Source organism: Silene latifolia, chromosome Y (genome assembly GCF_048544455.1).
Source record: "Silene latifolia isolate original U9 population chromosome Y, ASM4854445v1, whole genome shotgun sequence".
NCBI lineage: Eukaryota > Viridiplantae > Streptophyta > Magnoliopsida > Caryophyllales > Caryophyllaceae > Silene > Silene latifolia.
In genome coordinates, this window is record NC_133538.1 from 457,852,002 (window position 1) to 457,863,332 (window position 11,331).

The window sequence follows — 11,331 nt, forward strand, 5'->3', positions numbered from 1 at the left end:
CCTTCTTCGACACATCTAAGTCAGTCTTCAAAGACTCAGCATCCTTCTTCAGGCATTGCACCTCCCAGTCCAAAGTGTCTTTGACAGCATTTGAAGACTCCGACTGACAGGCAACCCTCAGCGTATCATTTACATTCTACAAGAAAAATTACAAATAAGCCAACGCAGAAAACACACAATCAAAATAAAAGTAAGGAGAAGAGAATCATACCTCATGTAGCATAGCAACCAGGTTAGCAGCACAATCCCTAGAACGATACAAAGCAGCCAATGCCCGAGCAGACGTATCCTCTGTCTGATATTTGTAATAGGGATCGTCAACCAAGAAAGAGTGAGCCTGGATCTGTTCCTTAGAAAATTGAACCCCATCAAGCCTAGCCCAAACCTTCCTAACCTCACCAACTCCCTCTGAAGCTTCATCCGACCTCTTCCTCTTATCAGCACGACTAGGCTCATCAACCACAACTTTAAGAGGAGACACCAATTAAGCCTGTTGGGTAGGTTCCCCAACTCGTAATGTATTATCACTCCCTGTAGCCTCACTGCTGCGTGATTTTACCCCTGTGATTTGAGAAACACCTACCTTCACTAAAGACCGGCCAAAACTAGCAATCCTAGCAGAAGCCTTGGTAGCTACCCGACGAGACCCTATATCAGTAATACTAACGAGTGCTCAGGCAATAAAATTGACAAATAAAAGACAAAAATCTCACTGCCTGTTGAAGAAGCCCCTGAAGCCTTAGCACCTGTAACAGCCTTTTAGGTGCTCAACTTAGCCTTCTTAAAACGAGGCATAGACTCCTGACTAAGGCAGGCAGGCCACACCCTCTCCTCGTCAGGAAGGGCCATGAAAGCAGTAATCCGGTCAGCCGACCCTTCAGCATCAGGATTGTTAGCCCAATCAGCTACTACAAATACAATACAAGTTTATCTTCAATATTTAATCTACGTGCTATTATAACCAAAATTGAATGCAGGGAAAGAACTTACCTCCTTCAACAGCCGGATAATTAAGATAATCCAGATCAGGGGTAATAGAATCTGCTCTGATAAACATATAAGTCTGTGCCCAACCCTTGTCAGCGTCTGAATCAAAATTTGCAATCAGATGAGTCATCTTTGCCCTAACTCGAAGATTGAAACGCCCAATGGTATTGCTCTTCAAATGGTAAACATTTTTAAAATCTTCAAAAGTAATTACCAAGTTATGCTTGGCACATAGATGTTCAACAGAATGAACAATTTTCCAAACCATTGGGATGAGCTAGAAAGGGGGAACCTTGACGGCCCTGATAATTTCAGTCATGAACCGAAAAAGTGGAAGCTTGCAGCCTCTTTTAAACGCCCACTCAAAGATACAAAACCAGCCAGGGCTGCACCAATTATCTCTGACTGGACAATTCTCAGGAATCCAGACCTCAGCACCAGAGGGAAAAAGACCCTTGCCTTTCAAAAAGTGCTCAGAAGAGGGTTTCAACTGATTAGCCTCAGGAAAGGAAGCAGACAGAGATTTTACAGGGGCAAAAGCAACGCCCTTATATAACATAGACAAAATTTCTGGAAGAGCAAAAATCTCCACAACTTCATTCTCTAGGATAATTTCAGGAACATCAACCACAGCCGGAGCCTGCTCAGCCCCAGCAGCAGCTGGGAAGCAGTCTTCCTCCAGCCATTTTTTATGATGATTGAAATATGAAGTTAAGTTTTTCAAAGAGAAATTTATTTCATGAGAGAATTATAGAAGAGAAGGAGATTTTAGAGAATGGGAATGTTAAAGCAAAACAAAATGGTGCAAGGGTTTTATAGCCGCAAAAATAACAGATAACACAAGTGGATAAATCCAATCATAACTCTCCTAGGGTTTGATGAACCTACCTCATTTACGAAGACTAGCCGTTATAGAAATTGAAAGGAACTCAAACTCTTTTCCGGTAAAATATTCCTATAGAATTTTTGCCTGGCCTAAATTTTTATCTCCTTATCCCTGGCCAGATCCACTAAGGATAAGAAGATAAGGGGAAATTGTTGGGTCTAGAATTACCTTGCCTGATCAGGAAGAATCAGGCAATGTCCAAAGCTAAGCCTGAACAAAAGACATTCTACACAAAGCAGTTGAGCACCTCAGCAGGCACCAACTAGGAGGGAAAGACAGGTCAGGCATCCGTTAAGCCAGACCTGAAGGGACATCTCACCAAGCTACATGATAAAGCACAACCTGAAGGCGTCACCCAACCTCAAAAGTTCTTTGAAGTAGTTCCTATTTATATGGAAGACTTATTCAACAATCTCCATAACAATTATTGACGCGGTCAAACCAGCAGGAAAAGAGGCAGCCACTTCTCAAGTCAACAAAACCACTCCCGGGTAAATAGAGCACGAGGCCTACTTACCAGAAAACCTAATCCAATCTCAGAAGATCATTGCAAGGCTACTATAAATAGCATAGGAGAAGAAAAGAAGAGACTCACTTGCTTACTCACTCATTCACTCGTGCTTGTACTCTAATACTTGTAATCAAAACACTACTTAGCATTATTATTGAGCAGTTACATTCTATTATTCACCTGACACACATATTCCCTGTCAGGATACCTAAAATCATAGTGAAAATCACTCCTGGCTTGGTACCCGTGGTTTTTTCCCTTATTCCCAGGGTTTTTCCATGTATAAATTCTTGTGTCTTACTTTCTTATTTATTCTTTGTTCATTTTGTCGTACTAGTCACGCTACTTATTTTGAGTTAGATTACCCTGCAAATCTTCCCCTGGCAGAATATTGTCTCTGTGAGAATTCATGCTAAAACACATACCAATCGCATCTGGTTAATATATACCCCACCATCAAATCCTCAGAAGAACCAACTTCGAAAGCCGATGAATTCTCATCTGTACCTTCAAGAATTATATGTTTAGGGGGGAACTTAATGAAATGGAAAGTACATTTTCCTTTAACCTTTCTCGTAACGCATCCATTTTCTTCTCGCTTTCAATATAGCTCGGTTGATGACGCAATTCCATTACTTTTTTATTTTCTGCTTCTTCTGACAACTTACGATCCCTCTGCACCCATGGACTCGCAATATTTGTACCTTGGTTAACGACCATAATTTTGGAACAAAATTAGAATTATAGAATCACCCACCAATAATGCAACGTTGATTCAAACCCACCAATAATGCAACGTTGATTCAATAAAAAATAACTTGAACAGTCCGTGCATTGGTCAAATCAAGAATAATGAGAAATATTAGCCACGGCTTAAAAAATCCCGTATGGTCAAACAATTAATTTTTTTTTAATATATTGAGTCGTATGGTCATATCTTACATGTATTTATTTTTTTAATATATTGAGTCGTATGGTCAAACAATTAATAAACGGTCCACGTTGAAGTTAGAACGTCAGGATTAACAACAGTTGTAGGTGAGCCGTTGCTAATGAACAAATTTACAACGGTTGTAGGTGAACCATTGTTGATGAACCAATTGACAACGGTTGTAGGTGAACCGTTATTGATGAGTATTATGTAGCAGTAATCTTGATCTTGATAACTGACTGATCTATGGAGTTCAAAAAATGGAAGCAAATCAAACAAGCATAACTTAACACTTTCAAAATGATCATTTCATTTAATTTTAAGCCAAATACATTACAGCATTTATCAGAAATCAAAAGATGTATAATAAGCTGGAACAACCCCGATTAAGAGCAAAAAGCGCTTCTCAACCTGCCACCAATTACGCCACTCTGGTATATCGCTAACTTCCGGGTCACTGGCTTCATATTTTGCAATAACATATTGAATATATGCAAGCAAGGACACGACTTGCATCTGGAGATAAGGTTGAAAGAGTACAACTCAACATATCTCTCGCTGCAGCCAAGCTGCGAGTAATAGGCCGACGAGGGTATGAAGATGATGATGAGGCTTGGTTGACAGGCCGGACTGCTTCACGCCTCTTAATCCAATAATTCCGTTGATGTTCAAGGGATGCTTTGATTAATGTGTGTTGATCGGCGGAAAGCTCGGCGAGAACCTTTCCATCATCTGCAATCGTTTGTGTAAGCCATTCTTCGTTGTTGATAAAATTAAGGTTCATTGCCATGTTGTTTAAAATTTGTGTAATGGGGATGAAATATTGTGATTTGATTAATGGATGTTAGTAAAGGATGCTTTAACATTTATAGTCACATTTATAATTTTTTTCAAAACCGTTGGTAATTAATTCTTAAACATTAATTACCTAATTAATTTAATGTAAAAGTTGACTTATTAACAAATATTTTAAACCTATATAACAGAAATTAAAAGACGTGCGTTTTAACAACATTAATTAGAATAATAATAATAACTAATCAACATAATCATCTTGTAATTCCTCTGCGGTTTAGATAAATATTGGGAATTCAATATGTGGATTATTAGGAGGCACTTGTTCCGCCTCCCATGAATGAGGCACAGTGTCAATATAGTGTCGATATGTTCTTAATAAATTAATGTCACAATCGGTTGCGATCCATAAATATTGTGCTTGTAACACATCATCCGTATAATAATTTTTCTTCCCAGCATCATGATCCTCGTATCTTGCTTGGAGTTTTCTCGCTTGACGAAAAGATTTCAGCTTCTTCCCAAAACCATCAAACTCGATCATTGCGTAACCAAAGAAAATCAGGAACTTTAGTCCAAGCTGGGTGGACCTTTTTAACGTTCGTATAACCACCTTGACGAAGCATATCTCTCATCCAAGTAAAACTTCTCGAAAAAGCCTTACCATTGTCATCTTATTTTATTGGAAGTTTGTGTATAATACAGGTAATAGGATGGACATAGCGGGTATTTGATTGTGATTCGGCGGGTGTAGAAGACGACGACGACATGGTGATCGAAGTGTAATATTTTTAATTAAATTATAGGTTATGATTAATTGAACTTTGAATTGGTGAATATGGTTAATTGATCACATTATATAAGTGATATTTATAGGGAAATATGTATGCATGTGTAAATATAATAATGGACGGATAGTAATAATGGTCAAACAAAACAATGTATGCAATGGTTCATTATTTATCATAGATGCATTGGTTGAATATTAAACATTGAAAAAATTATATAACGGTTATTTTTAACCTGTAAATGATAAATAACAACGGGTACAGAGGAACCGTTCTTTCATAATAGAAAATGATAACGGTTACAAGAAACCCGTAGCTATAACATAACAACGGGAACCAAAAACTGTTGCTGGTATTAATTAAGTAATGGTTTTAGAAACGTCGTTTTCTTAAACTGGTAACGGTTGTCTGACAACCGTTGATAAGGGTGATTCTATAACGAGTTTTTGGAAACCATTAAACGTTTTTCATAACGGTTTGTTAAACAAACGTTGACACATTATAATAATGGTTTTCGACAGAAACCGTTATTCTTATTAGTGCGATCTAGGTTTACGCCAATATTTTGAAAACGGTAATTTAAGTGTCGTTATTAAATGCATTAAAACGTTGTGATATGCTCGTTATTGATGGTCAGATTTTGCGTAGTGGGTGTTGATCATTTTAAATAAATTTTTCAGTTAACTTCCCCTCGATCTTTCATTAAATAAGTCCAAACAGCCCTACTACAGTCATCAAATATTGTCGGGAAATAGTGTGCACCCGACAAACTGTGGGTTCGATAAGGACCCCATATATTGCAATGAATCAGTTGAAGAAAAATATTACTTCTTTTATTATTGAGAGAAAAATTTGATCGTGTTTGTTTGGCATGACAGCGGGAATCCCAAACATACTTTGAATACCAAAATAAATTGTTTCCAACTAAACCAGAAAACTTAGATAACACACTATTTGAAGGGTGGCTGAGTCTCTTGTGCCAAAGTCGTGATTCCTATGTCACTTTCATTCTTCCCGCTATGTGATTATAATTCGGTATGAGAAAATAAATTCTATCTCTTTGCTCACCCCGCCCAATCGTTGTCCTCGTAGATTGGTCTTGTATTACACAATAATTAGAATAAAATGTCACTATAATGTTATTTTCTTGATTAATTGTTGAATGAAAATGTCACTACAATAATTAGAATAAAATGTCACTTACAGGTTTTAAAATCGAAAATACGGAATTCGATTTTAAAACCTGTAAGTTTACCTTAACTTTGTATTACATTTTCACTCTCTCTTTTGTTTTTCATTTTTCCCTTCGCATTTTGAGATGTGCGTTCACCCAGGGACGGTTCTAAAGGATGATTAATGTCAGTTGACCCCAAATCATTTTGGGATTAAGGCTTTGATGTTGTTGTTGTAATTGTTGAATGAAAATTAAATCGCAAGTTAATGTGGAAACGTTCGTATAAAACATCTTTTGGTACAACATCGTCTGCCAATTTTAGTACTCCATGTTCATTGGCCATTACTTGTCTTCGTCCGTTAGGCAACCCGGCTATGGAAGGTGACTCGTTTCATATATTCTTTAACGGTTCCCGTTTTCCAGTCATGTGATGCGAGGCGATGTTCCACTATCAGGGATCCATTCAATTGTATTATTATTATTATTATTATTATTATTATTATTATTATTATTATTATTATTATTATTATTATTATTATTATTATTATTATTATTATTATTATTATTATTATTATTATTATTATTATTGATACTGTCGTTTCGTACCAAAAATAAAATACCTAGATTATCGCTATGATCGTCGGCAAGTAGGGTCGATCTCCACAGGGAGGCGGTGTACTATCTATTTGTCTATTTATCTGTCTAAATGTCACTAATGGGGGTTGAATTGATTTTAACTAACTACTAAGGCTAAAGGCAAGAGAAAAAGGAATAAGGGAATTAGCAATAAGAGAAGGGAGTATGCTAGGAGTCGGTCTACCGTGGCAGCTATCAAATCTTATATTATTGGGAATACTAAGGCGATTAAACTATTGATAAGAAGAGCTATGGTCGTCACCTTTCGGTCCTTAAACCGCCCTAGAGCGTAAACAGCTTAACTTTCGCCCTCACTGCAATACCCTATTGTAATTAAGCAAGCCTTCCCTTCCAATCTTTCGATCTAGGTCGGGGTTAACTAAATTTATGGTCTCCTGCATGCATTCATTCGACCGGATAACAATTAAATTGCCTAATACAATTCCTATCGCAAGTCTAACCTATTCAAGTCAGTTAAAACATCGCTACCACGGCTTCCCTAATCCTAACATACTAGGGGGAATTAGCTACTCATGATAAAATAAACAAGAACAAGAATTAAAAGAGAATTAAACATTAAATTAAGAGAGAAAAGGGAAGAAATGTTCTTGAAATAATGATCCTAAAAAAAGCAAAGTAATGATTGTATCGTTCCAAGAGAAAAGAGAGAGTCAGAGTGTCTCCGGATAAAAAGCATAACATAACTGACGACCTAACTCCTATTTATAAGAAAATAGGAGTATAATTAAACCTAATGATGGAATTAAAGCAAAAAGCCCAGCCCGTCAGCAAAATCCACTCGATCGAGCAATTAAATCACTCGATCGAGCAAAGGCATAAAAGGAACTGGTCGATCGAAAGGAAAAATAGTCGATCGAGTACTTATTCATCCTAAAACCACTCGATCGAGAAGAAGTGGCTCGATCGAAAAATGGGCTCTCGATCGAATAGAAATAGTTCTCGATCGAGCACTTCTCCGCGCGTAATTCCTGCTTCGCGCACTGAACTTCAAACGGCTGCCATTTCTTCGTTACTTGGTCAAACAGGGTGATTCCGGTGGCGTTGGAAAGCTAAGAGGACAAACTTTCATCTCCAATTGGAATCACCTGAATATCTATTGTAGAACTCGAGATATGGCTCTTACAAGCAGGAACTAGCAAATTGAAGCACTCTCTTGGCTCGCCTAACTTCCTTACTCCAATGCGCATCTCAAAATAGCACTTTCCAAGCTCCGAATTATCTCTTCCTCCAAATGCATGCTAAATGGACGGTAAATAGCTTGATTTCACTACTTTCGGATCCATACCTGCAAATAAGACATAATAACCCAAAGTAGCATATTCGGGGCATTTCATAGCAATAAACCACGATAAAGGCATAGAAATACGTGCATAAAATAGGCTAAAAAGACTATATAAAATGCACGTATCAAATCTCCCAAACCAAACCTTTACTCGTCCCCGAGTAAACTAAAATGCAACTAAAGGAACGGAAAAAGATAACTCAGAGCTAGCTACAAATGCCCACTTAAGCCAATTTAATGCAAGCAAACTAACACTTATAGCAGATAGTCAAATGCAAACGAGTTATAGGATGTTTATAAATAAAGTGAACAAGTCGACCTTGCAAGACCTTTAATAATGGACTCTCACGGGTCACTCTTTCTCTCATGAAGCAAAGGGCAAGCATATATATGTAAGAGAGGAAGAAAAATAGTCGCTCACCTAGACTACGACCTACATAGCATGCATGCAACTAATATGATAGACAATTCTAGCTACCGTACATACATTCCAACCAAACAAGGTCCTGTCACAGCCGAGGGCTTACAAAAAATATGGCTAAGTGAGGCAATGGGTAAGAAAAGGCAAAACAATTATGGGAATGTGGAGGTATAGGTGATCAAGCTAGTACCTAAACAGAACCATATATCAACATCCATTTCCAACTCAATTATGAAATAAACACATGCCCTTCATTTGGCATAAAACTCACCAAACCAAACTGAACTCACTCCTCAATAAATGTAAATAAAGCATAGGAGCAGAAACTGTCAACCAACTGCATTTTTTTTTCCTTTTTCTTTCTTTTTATTTTTTCGGTTTCTTCTTTTTCACGTCTTTTCCTGTTTTTTTTTCATTTTTTCATTTCTTTTTTTTTCATCATCACGTCTTATTTTTTCATCTTCCTCCTTTTCTTCATAAATTACCAACTCCGAATCAATAGATGCAAGCCAAACTCGATACAATAGACAATATACATGAAAACAATCTAAACTAGCTTGACAAGGCAGGCTAAATTTGGATGTAGCTAAGGGTCAACAGGCAAATTTGGCTAATGTGGAGTTTATGGGTAAAATGAAAGAAAGGGAATTTGTAAGCACCTCCCTGCATGTGACACCAACCACTAACCCGAATGTATGACGGCAAAAAGCAATTGAATTTCATATATGTGCAAATTGATGATACATGTTATGCAAGGAGTATACTACTCACAATCCTACATGAAACTGGTCATAAATGACACCAGTTTATAAGGCTCTAATCCTTAGAATATATAAGTAGGTTGCCAAAATTTCAGGTCAAGTCTATTCGTTCAGCTAAATTAAACATTAACTCGTAGACATGCAAAAGACAAAGCTAAAAGATAACAGTTTAATGCAAGGCTTAAGCAAAAAGACAAACGCAGTGCAATATCATCATTGAAATCTACCGTTCCGACTCGACCTATATGCAAAAATAAACGTGAAATTTTTTTGAATTTTTAACAATTTTCTGATTTTTATTGAATTTTCGAATTTTTATGAAAATAAACAACAATGCAAGCATAAAATTAAACGTGATTACTGAAATGCAATAAACAACATGCAGACACAGATATGGATGCATAACCTCCCCAAACCAAACTGTACAATGCCCCCATTGTACCAAAACATGGAAAGGAAATGCAAACTAAAGGAGAAAGAGAGTAAAATGCGGAAAACTTACAAGATATGCGAATAAGGGGACCTCCCCAAACCGACCATGAAATGGGAGGTTGCTAAGGGCCCGGAAAACCGTCTCAGGAAGCTAATCCAAGTTAATAACACTCGACCAAGAGGAATAGCAGCTAATCGAGTAGAGTGGGCGTCTAAAACTGCTCGATCGACTGGGATGGTGGTCGATCGGATGGTTTTCTTTCTGCAGGCACTCGATCGAGTAGATATTTGCTCGATCGAGAGGATTTGGCAGCACAAGTGCTCGATCGAGTACAAAGAGTACTCGATCGAGTGATCCTCAGCGTATTCCTGCAAAATGCAATGAAAAACAGCCCGCAAACTAACAAGACAAGCATACTGAGATAGTCTATGGTATAAAAACCATTTATTACAACTGAAATTGAGATAAAAACAAAATAAAATCGCCGGGTTGCCTCCCGGATAGCGCTATCTTCAGTCAGGTCCCAGCTCGACCTTCTTTTCTTCAAGCTCCTCTAATTAATCACAATCAAAACAGCTCAAAGTGCGCAAAACTTTGTCAAATAGTGCGCATGTGCTACAACAAAGATAAGTAGCACCATAGTGGAATAGCAAAGTAGGAAATAAAGATATGTAAACATTTAAGTCTAACAAATTTCCTATGGGCGCTCCTAAATTTATCCACAAAATATAGGAGCGCGGGAGCAATTGACGATAATATAGGGCTCCAATTCAGATTAACAATTTTATAATGATAAGGACGGTGAAAAATCGTTAATTTGTGCGTCCACATATGAGGGGGTATAGCTCGAAAGAAACAAATGCGAGTCAAACGAGGCAAAATACTATTAGGACAAACAATAATAAAATTATCGTTTACTACCTCAGATTGGTTGCTCTTGACCACGGAATCATAGGTAAAAGAGTTTATTACCTTTTCCGTGCTAGGAGCAATTACCGTCTCAATCGCTTCTTCATCAACCTCCTCGAATCCATCCCGTAAATCGCAGACTTCAAGTGTATCCGACTCTACTGTGAATAGGGAGGTTTACCGTAACCTTCATCATCGTCAGACTCGTCATCCAAATCAAACCAAAATGACGAACCAAAGCTCCCAATGGCCATTTCGATCGATCGAGCGAATAATCACTCGATCGACCAACTTCCTCCCGCGTCTCACTCGATCGAGTAACAACATCACTCGATCGAGAACTATCCTCCTGTATGTCACTCGATCGAGAAGGGATATTACTCGATCGAGGATCGTCTTCTGTAAATTCACTCGATCGACCATTATAAGTCACTCGATCGAGTGATTCTTCCTGCATAGAGCTGAAATCTTCACGTGGGGCAGTGAAATATGAAAGGAACTCGTCGTCCGAGTCATAGAAGTCATCCTCATGATTGGGCAACATGGTTTCCTCGGAGAAAAACCGCTCTCGAAGAAGGTAAACCTCTTCTTCTTGCATCTCGGTACTGCTAACCGAGCTATTTGTGACTCCAGTTCGGGGATTCGAGCGTCCATATATCTATCACTCTCTTGCATTTGTGATACAAGCATTCTCATTAAATATGTCGACTCTGCGATCTCTTCTCTCTCCATCTCACCGCTAATTGAGCAACCTGGACTCGAGCTCATCAAATCGCGAGACATATTCTTGCACTTG